Source organism: Hyla sarda, chromosome 9 (assembly GCF_029499605.1).
Source record: "Hyla sarda isolate aHylSar1 chromosome 9, aHylSar1.hap1, whole genome shotgun sequence".
NCBI lineage: Eukaryota > Metazoa > Chordata > Amphibia > Anura > Hylidae > Hyla > Hyla sarda.
In genome coordinates, this window is record NC_079197.1 from 155938062 (window position 1) to 155956924 (window position 18863).

Here is an 18863-nt window from a genome sequence, read left to right on the forward strand (position 1 = left end):
GCATAAGGATTAAGGGGGGGGGGGCAACCCATTGGGGCATCAGGAACATCTGGTTTACTCTGCATGACTTCCCTTAAGGTTACAGTAACACTGATAAACATATGCATAACACAAAATGGCAGCATAACAAAATACAATTTACCCTAGATTAGAGGGCCCAGAATAGTGGCATTGGAAGTGCTTGAGGCAATATTTACCAGACAGGACAACATCCTGTACTGGGTCACCACACTAGCAGTAAAGCAATGACATGTTTCGGTAGATGCATCTCCCTTTAACAGATTTTATCCCTTCCCAGCCTTCTTCTCACTACTATTTCCAATTTTATGGGTTCCTGCCTAGGAAACCAGTAGGGATAGAGCTTGTCGCTCTTCCATCGGATACTCCAGTGTATCCCATTGATGGTGTTATACATATAACCTCAAGGATTACTAAAGATGAAAGTCTGACCGGGTAAATCAGGGAGCATTTTCTATCAACGCTGCCCTCCATTCTCTTTATTTTTCTCTTTCTTATCCTCAGGGTAGACCATCAATATCAGATCTGGAGGAGTCATTATCCCTGGTAGTAGCTCAAGTGTTTTGAATTCATTTTACATTTACATGAATACAAAGCACAATATGTATATAGAGAAGAGGCTGCTCTGCTAACCCAAATATGCATAGATCCTTCATACAGCTGATTGGTGGGGGTAACAAGAGTCCCCCCCCCCCCCCCCCCACACACACACTGAGGTGGCCTTGATGCTATCCATAGAATAAGGTATCAATATTTTTCAGAGAATACCATTAATGTTCCAGAGTTACAAATTGGAACTTTGTAGCTGGATGTGATTATATTTGTCTGCGTAGGCAGTTTTGTAAAAAAAAAAAAAAACGAATAGGGTTAAAAATAGATTTCATGTATGTAAAGCTGAAAGAGACCTATCGGCACAGGATCAGCGCTGTAATTGCTGCCAAAGGTGCCTCCGCTTAATTCTGCTTTGAAGTGACAATTAATTCTGGCGTTCAGTCATGTAATATGGTAATATCACTTTGACAGTAACATGGCTTTTTATGGTGATCGTTGTCGTGAAAATGTAACTAAATCTTCTTTGATTCCCTGTGGTTAACAATTTAGCATGCACATGTCCAAAGAGCGAAGGGGCTCATCTGGAGTCCTCATCATAGTCATTCCTAAGAGACAAAAACAGTGGGACCTGTTCCCTATCGAAGTGTTCCAAATGAAGCAAAAGACTAGAATTTAGACTTGTGGCAGCAACACCTAGTGTATGTGTTTTGAGTCAATTGTAGTTCTTCTCTTAGCAGTGTTGCTCCTTAAAGGGGTACTCCTCCCCTAGACATCTTATTCCCTATCCAAAGGAGACCCTGCTCAGGTCCTCCACTGGAGACGCCCGCTATCTCTCTGCTATACCTGGCGTTCGTTTAGAGCATCAGGTGCAGCGGCGAAGGATTGTGACTTGCATTCAGCGGCGTGGCTGTGACGTCACGAGCCTTCGCCCCACATCACCAGTCATATGGCAAGGAGCGAAGGTTGCTCCGTGCACCGGATGTCTGGGGTGCCGCAGCCAAGATTGCGAGGGTCCCCAGCGGCAGGACCGCCGCAATCAGACATCTTGTCCCCTATCCTTTAGATAGGGGATAAGATTTCTAGAGGCAGAATACCCCTTTAAAGCAGTGGAGGTTAATGGAACTCAAAAAAATTATATTGCTCAAACCATGGGCAACATGCTCTGAAAAGCTCCTGTTAGGGTGCATTCGTACCACGGTTTCTTAATATGGCGGGGAAATTTCAAAACCAGCCACTGCTGTATCTCCCCATCAGACCCACGCATCATCTCATCAATTTAAATCAGCCGACCGAGTCAGATAGTGATTGTCGAATGAATGAGATGCGGCACAGGACTAGGGGGGATACGGCAGCGGCCGGTTGTGAAATTTCCCTGCCGGATCCAGTGACAGTATAAAGAAATTGCGGTGTGAATTACTGACCAGATTTGAGCAAAACTGCCAAAAAAAATTTGGGTCTGATTTGTTAGAATTGGCTGTCATGTCCAAACTAATTTAGTCCTAATGGAAAATGCTCCAATTGCCCTGAAAAGTTTTGTATGCCACCCTTAGGTCTCCTGGGTTTTAGGTTAGTTATAGTTCTCCGGTATAGGGTTGGGTTCCCAATGATAACAGTATGGAACATGATGGACAAGGAAGGAGATGTCCAACTGTGTGAGGGATAGTAGTAGTAGTAGTAGTAGTACAGTATGAAACATAATAGAAAAGGCAAGAGATGTGCGGTTATGTAGGGATAGTAGTAGAAGTAGTATTAATTAGAGATGAGCGAATTGAATCTGACAAAGTCGAATTCATCCTGAATTTCATGAAAAATTCGATTTGGACCGAATCCGAACTTTGACTCGATTCGAAATAACGAATTACTTCATTAGCGACACCCCTGCAATCATCCTGTTTAATGTATAGATGCGAGCGGCTTTCTCCTGCGCTTGCATCTCGGCAATAGATAGGACGATCGCAGCGAGTGTCAGGAGTGACACCTGCTGTGATCGGTCCTTAATTGCAAGTACTACTGCTTCCAACATGGAGCACACTCTATTCCATGCTGGGAGCTCTAGTACCTGCATTAATAGACAGATCGCAGCGGGTGTCACTTCTGTATACATGTATAATGTATAGATGCGGGCGGGCGGCCGCTCCTTTCTGGTCCCGCTGTAGTATAAGTATAGGCCATATATATACCTATTATTCATATTTCCCGCAGAGAGCTGTTATTGGCTGCAACCATCTAGCCAATCACAGTTCTCTGCGGGAAATATGAATAAGTGATATGAATTCTATTTACATCACTGGCCGGCTGGAGTACAGTGCAGTGATGCGAGCTCAGGAGAAAGCCGCTCCATCTCTGCAATAGAAAGGATAATCGCATCGGGTGTCAGGAGTGACACCCAGGGCGATCTCTCTATTAGTACAGGTACTTCAGCTCCCATCATGGAACAGTCTGTTCATGCTGGGAGTAGTAGTACCACCTAAAAAATGTAAAAAGTAGAGAAAAAGTGAAACACACACACACTTTATTAAACACAATATTAAAATACATGACTAATAAAATAATTTTTAAAAAATATTATAAAAAATATATTATTTTTACATTTAAATGAGCCCTTTCTAAATTTTTTTTATTGTTGGCTACATTTTTATGTCCATTCGCCCACATAAATTGATCCTTGTTTAAAAATTAACATTAACATTTTTTTTGTCTTTCAATATTCGGGAGCGGGGAGGGACCTGAAAATTCAGAGCTCAATATTAAAAACGAATGAGGAGTGCATTTCATATTTATTTTTCTAGTTTTTGTTCTAAATCATAATGTTTTCATTTTCACTTTACTTTTTTAGCCCCATATATAAATTTTTTTTTAGACGTGCTGCCATGAATAATTGCAGGGGTCAGAAACTAACCGAGGACACAGTAATATGTATAATACAGTAGGCAGAAAAAGGCTGAGTTTCCCTAATTTACCAAAAATCCATACATTTACAGAGGTCTTCTATCAGAAATCAAAGATATTTCAAATTGTAATTTGCGGAGGCAGATGGCCAGGACAATAATGTATGTATGTATTTAATGTAATTGTGAAGGGTGTCACAATGACTATGTCATTGTTAGTGATGAGCGGCATTGCCCATATTCGAATTCATGATATTTCGCGAATATATAGACGAATATTCGTCCTATATTTGCATCATTCTAATTGGCCCACAAGTGAAAAGAAGGAATATGCAAATATTCACATATGCGAATATGCGCATATGCGAATATTCACATAAGTGAATATGCGGAAACAAGCGAATATTTGCAATTTTGAATATGTAGCGAATATATTCGCAATATTCACGAATTTGCAATATTCACGATAAAAATTCGAAATGCGAATATTCGCGCCCAACTCTAGTCATTGTAATTAATATTTACATTAACATCATCCTTCACAATTACATTAAATACATACATACATTATTGTCCCGGCCATCTGCCTCCACAAATTACAATTTCAAGTATCTTTGATTTGGATTTTTGGTAAATTAGGGAAACTCTTTTTGCCTACTGTATTATACATATTACCCTGTCCTCGTCTCGTCTCTGACCCCTGTAACTATTCATGGCAGCACATATTAATGCACGAAAACATTTTATAAATGGGGCTAAAAAAGTAAAGAAAAAATAAAAAAAATTATGATTTAGAACGAAAACTAGAAAAAAAAAAATAATATGAAATGCACTCCTCAATATTGAGCGCTGAATTTTCTGGTCCCTGCCTGCTCTTGAAAATTCAAAGACTAAAAAGAAAAATGTTAATGTTAATTTTTAAACAGGGATCAATTTATGTGGGCGGGCAGGTACCTTAAAGGGGTACTCCGCCAAAGGATAGGGGATAAGATGTCAGATCGCCGCGGTCCCGCTGCTGGGGAGCCCCGGGATCCCCGCTGCGGCACCGCGCTATCATTACTGCACAGAGCGAGTTCGCTCTGTGCGTAATGACGGGCGATACAGGGGACGAAGCAGCGTGACGTCATGGCTCCGCCCCTTGTGACATCACGGCCCGTCCCCTTAATGCAAGTCTATGGCAGGGGGCGTGATGACCGCCACGCCCACTCCCATAGACTTGTATTGAAAGGGGCGGTCTGTGACATCACGAGGGGCGGAGCCATGACGTAATGATGCTCCGGCCCCTGTATTGCCCGTCATTACGTGCAGAGCGAACTCGCTCTGTGCTGTAATGATAGTGCGGTGCCGCAGCGGGGATCCCAGGGCTCCCCAGCAGGGGGACCGCGGCGATCTGACATCTTATCCCCTTTCCTTTGGATAGGGAATAAAATGTCTAGGGGCGGAGTACCCCTTTAAAATGTAGCCAACAATAATAAAAATGTATAAAGAGGCCATTTAAATGTAAAAATAATGTATTTTTTATAGTAAATTAAAAAAAAATAATTTAGTGATGTATTTTAACCCCTTAGGGACGGAGGGTTTTCCATTTTTTGCACTTTCGTTTTTTCCTCCTTACCTTTTAAAAATCATAACCCTTTCAATTTTGCAGCTAAAAATCCATATGATGGCTCATTTTTTGCACCACCAATTCTACTTTGTAATGACATCAGTCATTTTACCCAAAAATCTATGACGAAACGGAAAAAAAAAATCATTGTGTGACGAAATTGAAGAAGAAATTGAATTTTGTAACTTTTGGGGGCTTCCGTTTCTACGCAGTAAATGACACTGGTAAATCAACTGGTACCAGAAAAGTTTTACAGATTTGTAAATTATTTGTATTTAAAAATCTTAATCCTTCCAGTACTTATCAGCTGCTGTTTGCTCAAGAGGAAGTTATTTTCTTTTTGAATTTCTTTTCTGCCTGACCACAGTGCTCTCTGCTTACCCCTCTGTCCATGTCAGGAACTGTCCAGAACAGGAGCAAATCCTCATAGCAAATCTCTCCTGCTCCGGACAGTTCCTGACATGGACAGAGGTGTCAGCAGAGAGCACTGTGGTCAGACAGAAAAGAACTACACAACTTCCTCTGGAGCATACAGCAGCTGATAAGTACTGGAAGGATTAAGATTTGTAAATAAGGGTAATTTACAAATCTGTTCCACTTTCTGGCACCAGTTGATTGGAAAAAAAAAAGTGTTTTCCACCGGAGAAACCTTTTAAACTAATTGCTTTTTCTTTTCTCTTTCTTTTTTTTACACGTTGGTCCTAAGGGGTTAGACGTAAGCCAAGTATATCTTACGTTGTTATCTAGATCAGTGTTTTTCAAACAGTGTGCCACCAGCTTCGGCTGTCCAGGCATGCTGGGAGTTGTAGTTTAGCAACAGCTGGAGGCACACTGTTTGGAATACAGTGATCTAGATTTCAATGTAATTCCAGACTTGTTTTAACTGCAGATCTTTCCGTAGAACAAGCTACAAAACAATCCTTGAAGACATATTTAACAGCATGTGCATAATAAGATTATTCTTCTCCCGAGTTTCTCTTTTTTTCTCCAGACCAGAGATATTTCATCAAAGCATAAAAACTTCTAAATCGTCCTGAAGGAGTTGGAGATATGATATCCACCTGTCCTTGGCTTCAACTCTTGTGCTGAAATTAAATGAACTTCTAAGACAGTCTGTGACTGGAATATATATGGCCTACTAGAACAGACATATTAGTTGTGCAAGCTTGGGAACTAGCGTACCAGCAATGTATCACGAGCCATGAATTACTCTCAGCCTTAACAATGTATCATTTCGTTTTAGTGTATGCAGTCAGGCATAGAAAATGCATCGCGACTACGGCAAAATCTGCTGCAAAGTCCCACTGCTCCAAGGTGTTGTCATATGTTCATGGTAAAGGACATGTGTCATCAGCAAATATATATAATATATAAAAATTTTATAACAGAGCAGAAAAGATAGAGACATTACGTTACTTAACCATCTATAAATCAATATAGCTATTTGCATCGGTCTCTTGTAAAGGAAAAAAGAAAAACTGTAAAGAAAGAACACACTACCAAAAAATACCGGATAAATAAAAGCTACAAAGAAAAAATGCCTCTTTTGTGCCCTTTCAGCTACCCTTCTCTTCCTCACCCTTGCCTCCCCTCCCTCCATCTGCCCCCTCCCCCCCTCTAAACTGATTCTATTCATATTCCATAGACCTCTGGTAGTCCTTCCACGCCTGCCATACACTCAGGAACCAAATCTCATTGTCTCTATTTGTTAGCCGTACGTTCTCCAGGTGCATAGCATCGTTTACCTTGGTATACCAGAGGGCTATGGATGGGGTTTTCTTCTTTCGCCAAAAGGAAGTAACACAGCTTCTGGCCGTAACTACCAGAAAACTAATCAGGGAATAGCTGTATATCTTCAGCGGAATGTCATTATGTTGTAAAAGAAAAAACTCTGGCGACCATGGAATCACCCCTTTCGTTACTCTTTCCATAGACCGGTGTAATTGCTCCCAGAAATTTCTGATCTGAGGGCATTGCCAGAAGATGTGTAACAGAGTGCCTGGTTCCTTCTCACAGCGCCGACATGGTGTATTTAGATCTTTCTGGATTTGTTCTAGGCCTATGGGCACTCTATACCATCGTGAAATTATCTTATAATTAGCCTCCTGCATGCTCGTGGATAGAGCAGAACCATGTGCTTGTCTACATATCTTATGCCACTCCTCCTGCGTAAAGCCTCTGTTCAAATCTTTTTCCCATTTTTTAGTGTAAGCTCATAAACACTGACCCTTTGATATCATCCATATCTGATAGATTCTAGAGAGAGCATGTTTAACCTGTGTTTCTTTGAAACATAGATCCTCAAAGACCGTGTTGCTCTCTCTGTACCATTCTGGTTTTAGGATTGAAGCCATATAATGTTTGAATTGTGTTCTCCACCAAGCTCTCATCTTAACCGCTGGAAAGATCTCATCTGGATCTCTCCATTCCTTTGGAGAGTCTTCCTTCCTCATATGAATTACTCTTGATCTCTCCACCTTGCATACATTGCAATGCATTGATCAGTGTTGTCAGCGGTTGATTGCTCAAGCCTGGATTTCAGGCTTGGAGCTATCAATTGCCGATAGGACACTCAGGAGGCAGGTAAGGCACCCTTCTGCTGCATCCTAGCTTATCAGGACATCGCGTTTTACCACGATGGTCCCCATCAGCCCGACTGAGCTGCCGGAAGCTTTCACTTTAGACGCAGCAATCAACTGCCTGAACTGCGATGTCCGGCATTAGCCAGGGGTCCTGGCTGCTGATAGCAGCCAGGACTGTGCAGGTATGATGCGAGCTCAGCTCCTGAGCTTGCTTAATAACCCTCCTGTGCCGCAGCGCTGTTTAGAAACTGTATTTTGTGGCAAGGGGTTATAGGGGTATTCCAAGATTTTTTTTATTTGGCTGCTACAGGGGCTGTAAAGTTGATATAGCTCATAATATAGTTTCTGTACCTGTGTTTGATGAATGGTCTCAAAATTCTTAAGTGATCTTTGCCCTGATGTGTATTTTTAGCAACATACAAAAATAGTGTTTTCCCAGTGCGGCCCTAGACATTACATCACTAGTCAGGGGTTCAAAAGGAGCGTGGCTGTGCTTCATTGGGTGGAGTGACTGTTGGGTGTATGTTTGTGTGGGGGGGGGTCATTCTCCACAGGGCTGCAGGGAATTGTCCCAGGTATGCTTTTATGGGAGGGGTGGTTGATGTGTGGGAGGGAGAAAAGTGACCTCACAATTACAAACAAGGGATCCTGGGACTTGTAGTTGGAGGGAAGAAACTCCAACAGGAAATGGCCATTTGATAAAAAGAAATCAGCAACATTATGGTGGACTCACAATATAGCCATTTAGCCCCAAGGAGCAGGGATCCTTCCTGAGCATGTTCATTACTGTCTGGCAGGTACATACTAAAATCACCTTGTGGTGGATAACCCCTTTAAATCAATTTCTTTTTATGTTTAAACCCCTCATCTTTTTGCTTTTTTGTTTTTCCTTCCCTCCTTTTAAGAGACATAACTATTTTATTTTCCATCTACTGATTTTTCCAATAGTTCTAAAGCTTTGTATAACATTGCTGGAGTCACCTAGTAGTGTATTTAAGTAAAGTTGGGCTACATTCACACACATTTTCTGCAGCTGTTTTTTTTACCCATTAAGTTCAATAGGTAGGAAAATTAGCAGCATAATATCTGCAGCAAAATACGCACATGTGAAGGTTAAAGTGGTTTGAAGGCTAAATTAAGGCAATATGCGGTAACCAGTGGTAACTAACAGCTTAAAATGATGCTGCAGCCAAACAGAATGCTAATGTACTCGCAGATTTTTTAGGCTTTTTAATACTATAATAAAGTTACATAATGTATCTTTGGTTGTTAGTAGATGCCTGCCAGTGTTAAAATGCACACTGAGGTATCGGAAGAAGCAAAAGCTTTTAACAAACAATCTAAAAAAAAAAAAAAAAATTGGGGGGGGGGGGGGGGGGGCGTAGCAACAGGATTTTAGTCTTGCAAGTGAAGATGCCATGAATGTTAAACCCAGGTAAAAAAATTAATAAAATAATAATAATAATAATAATAATATATATATATATATATATATATATATATATATATATATATATATATATATATATGTATATATATATACACTCTGGAGTAGGAGAAGAAGCAACACTCTAGTCGATATTGGTTGCATTCGGGTGCTGAAGGTGCACAGTCCTGGTTTGAGGGCCAGAATGGATACAGATCAAAAGATGACCATAGCACTCACAAGAAGAGGTGAAGGAGTAGCTTTATTCCATCATGTCAATGATTCATTACGCAATTGTAACCATTTTCAACCATTACACAATTGTAACCGCTTGAAAATGGTTACAATTGCATAACCGAAACATGGCCACGTTGTGATGGTATAAAGTTACTCCTTCACCTCATCTTGTGAGTGCTATGGTCATCTTTTGCTCTCTCTCCATATGTATTCGATTTAACCCAGAAAATACACATAACTTGTTTTTAGATGGCTATTTTGTGTTTAATATCAATGTTTTTAACTGTGTATGCTTAAATAAACCCTAAAATTCACATAACTGACACTTAAATTGCTATGCACATTCACGCTCAACCCTTTTAACTGCTTTATTAGATTAAACCCAGGAATAAAAAAATATTTGTTTGCTTAAACCCAGAAAATACATGTAACTGACACTTGGATGACTTTGCTCCAATCAATCTAGATAGTAATACTATATTGGATTAAACTCAGAAAATACATGTAACTGAGCCTAAGATGGATATTACATGTTCTCAAAGATTTTAATACAGGTTAGCCCACTGCTTTGCTCAGTTTGCTAATGTGATAGCTTTTTCAGGCTTGTTTCATGCTGGCTGAGATTTGTAGTGCACCTGTACACAACTGTACACATTAGTTGAGGTGACAGGAGGTCACTGTCTGAGGTCAGCCCACTGATTAATGCTTTGCTCAGCTTGCTTTTTAATTAAAAAGGATTTAGAAAGGCTTTCTGGGATAAGTAGTCCTTTCTTAATGCTCTCAGCTTTCTTTCTCCAAAATGGCAGCTGCAATGCTGTGCATGGGGCTTTATTAGCATTTTAAACCCACTCCTGTGCAGTGTCCTATTGCCCTGGCAGCTGTATGACACATAAATGTTAAAAATAATTGGATAAACTGGGGTCATGTGATCTTGCTGATAGCTGAAAGTTAAGTGAGTCGAGCCCTCCAAACCCGGATTCGATCCGAACTTCAGGGGGTCCGCGGCTTGCTAAACTTTCAAACATGCGCGAACCTGACAATGTTTGGGCTGAGCTGTGCATGCAGCTGACAGCTGCTAGTACAGCTCAGCCCAGCAAGGAAGGAGTGGATTAGCGCTAGTTAACTCTTTTGGGGCATTAGACAGACAACTATACGACTGTATAATGTATACACTGAAGAAAGTGATACTTACCATCTCATCGCTGGTCCGGACCTCTTCTTGTGTAGCTCCACCCCCTCGTGATGTTATCATTAGAGGCAGGGCTACACAAGAAGAGGCCTGATGGTAAGTATCACTTTCTTTACTGTATACATTATACAGCCATATAGATGACTGTATAATGCATATCCCACCCCCCCACCCCCTCACACACACACAAAGAGTTAACTAGTGCTTCTCAGCAGCGGTTTTGCACAGTAAAAAATACTTGTCGCTGCTCTCGGCTCTAAATAATGGATGAGGACTTTGAACATTGGATTTTGCACAATTTTTTTTTCTCTTAAATATGTGTTATGGGAATGGGGAGGAATGCCTAAAAGATTTTAAGTCTCCATGTGTAAGTTTGCTTTTGTCTTATGTTCTTTGCATATTTCTTAGAACTTACCACCTACTAAATTGTTCGTCATTCTTCACAGTCTCCTTCCTCATCGAGTACACCTGTTTTCCTTTTCCTTGAGCTTGTGCAGAAAAAAACCTCAATCAGCTATTGAGCTATTGAAGTCAAGGCTTTTATCGCAACTTCAAAAAGTATGAAAACATTTTTTTTTTCTAATTTCAATGAAAAACCTTTTCTAATTCTTGATGATAATCTTCCCCTGGCTATATGTACAACAGTTTCAATATTCTCTTTGAAAATTAGATTATCATTAAATGTCTGAGAAACCTTTGACAATTCCAGGTGAGATGACTTGCGGGTGGGTGCGCAGATTTGCATACGCTTCACTTATCGTCTTTAGGAACCAATCATTTGAACCTAAATTTAATATGAAACTTTTGGATTTCTAAAAAGTTAGAACATGTTCATATTTCAATATATATATATATTTATATATATATATATATATAGATAGATAGATAGATAGATAGATAGATATCCAGACTGTGGATTATTTCCAAATGAGCAAATTAATCTTCATCCTTTGCTGTGCTGACAATGTTCATCTTGTTCTATATATTCTCCTAAGGAAAACCGGAAAGGCCCATGATCCCATAGAATAGTTTTACTTGTGAATTGTCCTTATACAGTTGAGCTCTGTGTAAATTAATGTTTAAATTAATGTTAAATGAGCACTGTCATATGTTGTGCATCTTGGCAAAATGGAGTTGTCCCGTGAAAATCTTATCACCTATCCCTAGGATAAGGGATAAGTAGCTGATCGTGGGGGGTCTGACCACTGGGACCTGCCCTCTATCTCTGAAATGAGACCACGGCTCGTTCTATGGGAGCGCTGGAGATGCCTGGGTGCTGTACTCGTGTCTGTTTGATGCTCTTCTTGCGAATAGGGGATAATATAGTTTTTACCAGACGACCCTTTAACATTTCTAATATAATTATGTATCAAATTTTTATAGAAATCATGGCTTATAAAAAAATAAAAAAAACCCTAGGTGTCCCTGGTACCATCCAGAACATAATCCTGTCAAACTGCAGCATCATCTTTGTCCCAGTTGTAGCACAGGCTGGGACAAAAGTCCATTAAGTGCGGGCAGGACTAGCACTCTTCTGTGCTCACTCATGTCCTGTCTATTAGACATCAGCATTAAAACAGAGAGGAGGGGATTACAGAGCAGCCTGCAGTGATTGGATGAAGAGACCCAGCACAGCACAGCAGACTCCGGGAGGAAGTGAATGCATGGCGAGTGGGGGCGAGCTCAGTGCTTGCCTCAGACATGCCCCTTCCTGAGCAATGAATGTCAGAATGAGTGAGCAGCAAATCAGAGGGATTTGTGAGCCAAATACAGAGGCTAGACACATAAAAAGATATGCAAAGCATCTGCATAACCTAGTGAGTAACATATAGAAGCATAATTTTTTTCTGTGGTATGCTTCAAACATAATCGACCCATGGACAGGCCCAACAAAGTTCTCCAAAGACTGTGGCCATCAGGGCAAGATGAGAGTTGTAGTTTCACAACTGGAGACCCACAAATTGGGATATACAGTAAATCACTATATTATTCCAGTCTTATTCTTCAACCCATGTCCTCTAAAGATTGTTACAGTCTGTTTTGTGAACAGGTAATAAAAATCACAGAGAGGATACAGAGAAATAATGTAGAGTTGGATTATTACAGAAATGTTGTAGAATCAGTGGAGGCTTTGAGAGTTTCCTTCACTTCTGTTGGTTTTGCCCAGGAGGAGAAAAAAAAGAAGGCTCGGAAACATATTGAAAATTTAATGAAAACCTTCTTGAGGGTACATTACCGGCTTCATATGCTAACTGCTCTCCCGAGTATACCTGATAAGCATCTCGGTAAACACCGCCATAAATTAGTTTCATATCTTCCTGGAGCTGTCCTCTGTCGTCTTGCCTTGTAAGGGAAAAAAGTATCATCTATCACAATAGGGACAAATACAACAGTTCTACCTACAGGCACAAAAATAGTTGCTGACACAAGCTGTGAGACCGGATAGTTTCCTCACTGTGGAACATTCTTTACTTAATACATTTATTAAAGTAGAAATAAAAGTGAACATCCATAGACGAGTGTTGTCATTTACACGGGCATGATAACCATTGATGGAAAAAGAGAATAATGTTGATTATATGGTGACAATGGCGCCTGTCAAGGGGTGGGATATGTATCAGGTGACAAGTAAACAATCATTGTTGAAGTTGGGAGCAGGAAAAAATTCGGTAAGGTTAGTCTAAATTTGACAAGAGCAAAATAGTGATGTCTTAATGACTGGGTTGGAACATCTTCAAAAGGGCAGGTGTATTAGGGTATTCCCAGTATGCTGTGTTTTTTGTTTAAGCAGGTACCCTGGGTATCTTTATAGAAATATATTTTTTACTGGTGTACCCCTTTAAAGGAGAAGTCTCCTAAACATTACTGAAAACATTACTGAAAACGTATCCTGTGGATAGGGGATAAGTTCTAAATAGCTCTCCCCAGGAGCGGCGTGTCATGACCCACGCCCAAAGCAGAGGCCGCCACGCCCCCTCCATATCTCTACGGGAGAGCCATTCGGCAATCTTCACTCCATAGAGGAGGGGTCATGACACACCACTCCTTGGGAGAGCTGTGGGGCCCTGTACAGGAGATCGTGGGGGATCTCAGCGGTTGGACCCCCCATGATCTAAGACTTATCCCCTATCCTCAGGATGGAGGGGCGGTGGGCATGACGCGCTGCTCCTGCTGCGGATAGGGGATACGTTTTTAAAGTAATGTTTAGGATGAGACCTTTAATAAAAGGTTTAATGAAAGGCCTCATGGGGTTTTTATTGCTATAAAGTTATTTTTTGTTACTTATATTTTTGGCTTAGTATTAGAAGTAGTGGGGGAACGTGGGAGGAAAGTACATATTTTTTGTTTAAGCAGGCCCCTAGGGCATCTTTATAAAGTTAAAACTATTCACCAGACAACCCCTTTAAAAGAAAACTGTCAGCCTGTTAACTACACTAAACCCAAGACCCTGGGTTATAGTATGGGGGAACAGGAGTCCAATGCGGGGTCACTTACTTAAATATATCCAGTAGGTTCTGAGATATGTCCGCCAGAAGATCCTCTGCTAAATGCCTTGAATCGCGCACAATTTACATATTAATTGTCTGTGACTTCACTTCACTAGGATGTGGAATCACAGACAATTAATATGTAAATTTAGCCAGCGAAGCCCCGCCCCCCCTGTGCACGATTCGCTGAATTTAGCAGAGAATCTTCTGGGGGACATATTTTAGGACCTACTGGACATTCTTAAGTAAGTGACCCTCTCATCGGTCTCCTGGGGCGGGGCCGTGACGTCACAATGCTCCGGCCCCTGTGATCACCAGCAATTAGACCCGGAGCAAACATGCTCCGGGGACTGATTATAACGGGGTGCTGCGTGCAAGATCACGGGGATCCCGAGCGGCGGGACCCCAACGATCAGGCATCTTATCCCCTATCCTTTGGATAGGGGATAAGATGTCTTAGCGCTGGAGTACCCCTTTAAGTAATTAAAAAAAAAATATCTTCTTTCTTCATTTCTTACTTTGACATTGTCTTGGTCTTTAGGTAGGACTATCCTTGCTTTTCTAAATCACGGCAATAAAGCGACGGCGCAGTTCTTATTCATCCCCGGTTCCCAGGTTCTCACGACTGTGTTAACTCTGTAGATATGTCCTTCCAAATCCTATAATTAATCTCAATCAGTACTCTGCTATATGTATGACGGGAAGGAGAGACACTACAGGGAGGGGTTAATCATGCCAGGTTATAGCGGAGTAAGAGGATTATTCTTCTGATGCAAAAAGCTTCAAGAACAAGTCATCGATGGAACATAATGCTCGGCGCAAAATCTGTATTGTGTCCTTTCTCTCCATTGTAAACCTGATGACAATACATCCAGTAATCCAGGAGAGTTGGGCACAATTAATATGTGAAAAAATAGAAAAATGCAACTCAGCTCACTCAACACACAGATCAAGTGAATACGATGTCGTCGTAGATTGCCCAGATTCTGCAGCGCTGGAGCTCAGGGAAGCGGGCCGCCTACCCGTATAGTTCAATAGGGAAACATTGGGGTGTCCAGCTTCACAGCAAAAACTGTTAAAATTCAAGCTTTAATAATTCCATTAAAAACACGGGGAATCCATAAGTAAAAACAACCACGCCTTGTTTTTAATGGAATTATTAAAGGGGTATTCCCGTGTCAAACTTTTTTTTTTTAAATGAACTGGTGCCAGAAAGTTAAACAGATTTGTAAATCACTTCAATTAAAAAATCTTAATCCTTCCAGTACTTTTTAGGGGCTGTAGAAATCCAAAAAAGAAATGCATTTCCTCTGATGTCATGACCACAGTGCTCTCTGCTGACCTCTGCTGTCCATTTTAGGAACTGTCCAGAGCAGCATATGTTTGCTATGGGGATTTTGTCCTGCTCTGCACAGTTCCTAAAATGGACAGCAGAGGTCAGCAGAGAGCACTGTGGTCATGACATCAGAGGAAATGGATTTCTCTTTAGTATACAGCCCCTAAAAAGTACTGGAAGGATCAAGATTTTTTAATAGAAATGATTTACAAATCTGTTTAACTTTCTGGCACCAGTTCATTTAAAAAAAAAAAAAGTTTGACACGGGAGTACCCCTTTAATAATTCCATTAAAAACACGGGAAATCCATAAGTAAAAACAACCACGCCAAGGCGTGGTTGTTTTTACTTATGGATTCCCCGTGTTTTTAATGGAATTATTAAAGCTTGAATTTTAACAGTATTTTCTGTGAAGCTGAACACCCCAATGTTTCCCTACAGTTAATATGTATTTAGGTACAGTGCTTTATAAAACTCCCATTGTACATGGTAGACATGAAGATAGACAATTATAGCTTATGTCTGATGCTATATACTGTACACTTTATTACAAATTATATTTAGAAGACTCTTCGAGAACTTAGGATAACCATATAATAAGAGTTAGGCAAGCATTTGGAATAGGCATATGACTGGGAAATACGAAGAGGACAGTGCATGGACCAACACCGGGAAGGGGCATCGTATAGAAAGCCCCAATTTTGATTTTTACTATGGGGCATATGTGAGGGTTCTGGCTTACTCCACTATACTGTAGCGCAATACTCATCCAGTATAACCCAAAATACTCACCTCCTGGAATTGGACATGGGGCAGGTTGATCTATTTAAAGGGGTTTTCAAGTGTTATGTGTGTCATGAAACATAATGGGCGACATATATTAAAGGGTTACTCCGAAGGGGGTCGTGACGGCCATCACGCCCCCTCCCATAGACTTGTATTGAGGGGGCGGGGCATGGCATCACACAGGGGTGGAGTCATGACGTCACGTTACTCCGTCCCTATGGTCGGGAGGCATAAGACTTGGAGCCTCCAGCGCTTCCTGCAGTGCTCACAGGTGGGTGCTGCATGCTACACTGCAGGGTTCCCTAGCGGTGGGCCCCCCCATGATCAGACATCTTATCCCCTATCCTTTGTACCCCTTTAAGACTGCCATTTCATTCTGAAAATGAATGCTGGTAGAGTGTGCCTAAGCTTATCTACAACTCCTGGAATGTCATAGAAACACATCAGATGTTGTGATCGGTAGGGGTCCGGGTGCTGAGCCCCCCAACAATCACTAGAATGAAGGGACAGAAGCAAATACGCTTGAGTGCTGTATCTTTTTGTTTCTGCTCAGCTTTTCTGCAGGCGTGTGAAGTACAGACTGAGTGAAAGCCTCATAGACAATCATTACATCCCTACAACGTATGCTCAGTATTCCGAGGGAAGCCCTTCTGTCCCTTCATACTTGGAATCGGTGGGGTTTTAGCCACTGGACCCCCACTGACTGCAACAAATGACACAAATCTATGACATGTCAGAAGTTGTGGGAAAGATTAGGTACATTTTTAAGTTAAATGTACTGAATGTGTAAAAAACATACATAACTCTTAAAGGGGTATTCCAGGATTTTTTCTTCAGCCTTAAAGGGGTACTCCGCTGCTCAGCGTTTGGAACAAACTGTTCCGAACGCTGGAGCCGGCGCATGGGAGCTCGTGTGGTCATAGTCCTGCCCCCTCATGATGTCATGCGCCGCCCCCTCAATGCAAGTCTATGGGAGGGGGCATGACGGCTTTCACGCCCACTCCCATAGACTTGCTCTGAGGGGGCGTGACATCATGAGGGGGCAGGGCTATGAAGGCACGAGCTCTCGGCGGTGGCTCTAGCGTTCGGAACAGTTTGTTCCAAACGCTGAGCAGCAGAGTAACCCTTTTAAAGCACATGATGCCCAGTTAGGCTGGGTTCACATATATCAGTTGTTCGGCATAGTTTCCCTCCGGCGTGCACCAGGGGGATACTGATGCTAGAACTGATCCCATTCATCTGAAATCGCAATCATCCAGCATCCCAATTTTTAAGCCAGATGGTTGGACACACCAGATAGTACCAGACAGGGAAAGGCAGCTAGCTGCATTCCCCTGCCCATTGCCAGGAACAATAGACACCAAATGCCATAAAACTGATGACAACTGACGCATGTTGTCATCAGTTGCAGCATCAGTTGCTTCGAGATTTCAGTTCAACTATGCCGGATGCCGGTGAACCCAGCCTAATAATACTGTATAATTTACTTCTATTACCTCTGTGCGCCGCTTTGTCCCATTTTCATGCACAGGACCAGGGCCGGACTGGCTTAGCGGGATACCAGGAAAATTCCCGGTGGGCCGGTCACCCAGGGGCCGGCAATGGCCGGCCAATTGCTCAAGTACAATGGCTGACCCATGTTTATATATTCAGCGCAGCTGCGGGCTGCGGTGCAGTGCGGTCGAGCTGCCTGCGGCACAGTGCGGTCAGGCCGAGGCGCGCCCATGCACTCTACTCTACACTAGCATACAAGGGCCTGATACTAGTATCAGGCCCTTGTATGCAGAGCAGCAGCGGCCACATAGCGAAGAAGCTTATAAGCTCTGCCTCCGCCTCCCGGCCCCAGGCCTGGCTCTATAACTAGGCAGACCAAGCGCCCCCTTAGGGGCGGCCAGGTCCGCAGTCTGGGGGGGGGGGGGCGGAAAATTTGCTGCCCGCTCCGGTCTGTGTCCGCCCACTCTGTCTGCCACCCAACCCCCCCTGCCTACGCCTGTACTGCTTCTCCATAGCCCTGGGAGCGCAGGGGAGTCACGTGCGACGTCACGTGCGGCATCATTCCCCCTGTGTCTTCACACCATAAAGCTGGGAGCCCGGCACTGCTGCTGAGCGCGGGACGGATCTGCGTGTGATTAAGGTAAGCATGGGCTGCGGAGGGTAGGCTGAGGAGAACAAAAGTTGGGGGGGGGGGGTTAGGAGACTGAGGAGAGGGGGGGGTTGTATATGTATTATTGATGGGGGGAGGCTGGTGGTGACAAACAAGGAGGAAGGGGTGTATAATTATGATTGATGGGGGGAGGCTGGGGGGTTAGGACCAAGGATGAGGAGGGGGGGTGTATATTTATGATTGATGGGGGAGGCTGGGGGTTAGGACCAAGGATGAGGAGGGGGGTGTATATTTATGATTGATGGGGGGGTTGGGGGGTTAGGACCAAGGATGAGGGGGGGTGTATATTTATGATTGATGGGGGGGGAGGCTGGGGGGTTAGGACCAAGGATGAGGAGGGGGGTGTAAATTTATGATTGATGGGGGGAGGCTGGGGGGGTTAGGACCAAGGATGAGGGGGGGGTGTATATTTTTGATTGATGGGGGGAGGCTGGGGGGGTTAGGACCAAGGATGAGGGGGGGTGTATATTTATGATTAATGGGGAGAGGCTGGGGGGGTTAGGACCAAGGATGAGGGGGGGGTGTATATTCATGATTGATGGGAGGCTGGGGGGTTAGGACCAAGGATGAGGGGGGTAAATTTATGATTGAT

At 42.6% G+C, this 18863-nt stretch overlaps 1 protein-coding gene across 11 annotated transcripts in view; it reads left to right on the forward strand.

Annotated features, from left to right (window-relative positions):
• Positions 1–18863, forward strand: part of LOC130290510 (5-hydroxytryptamine receptor 2A-like) — a 575216-nt gene that overhangs the window by 362389 nt on the left and 193964 nt on the right. For 3 of the 11 annotated variants that reach the window (XM_056538243.1, XM_056538251.1, XM_056538252.1), the window contains one exon: positions 10945–11056. The exons of the other annotated variants lie outside the window; for them this stretch is intronic. The gene's annotated coding sequence lies outside the window, so the exon portion shown is untranslated. The remainder of the gene's footprint in view (positions 1–10944; positions 11057–18863) is intronic. 11 annotated transcript variants of the gene reach the window in all.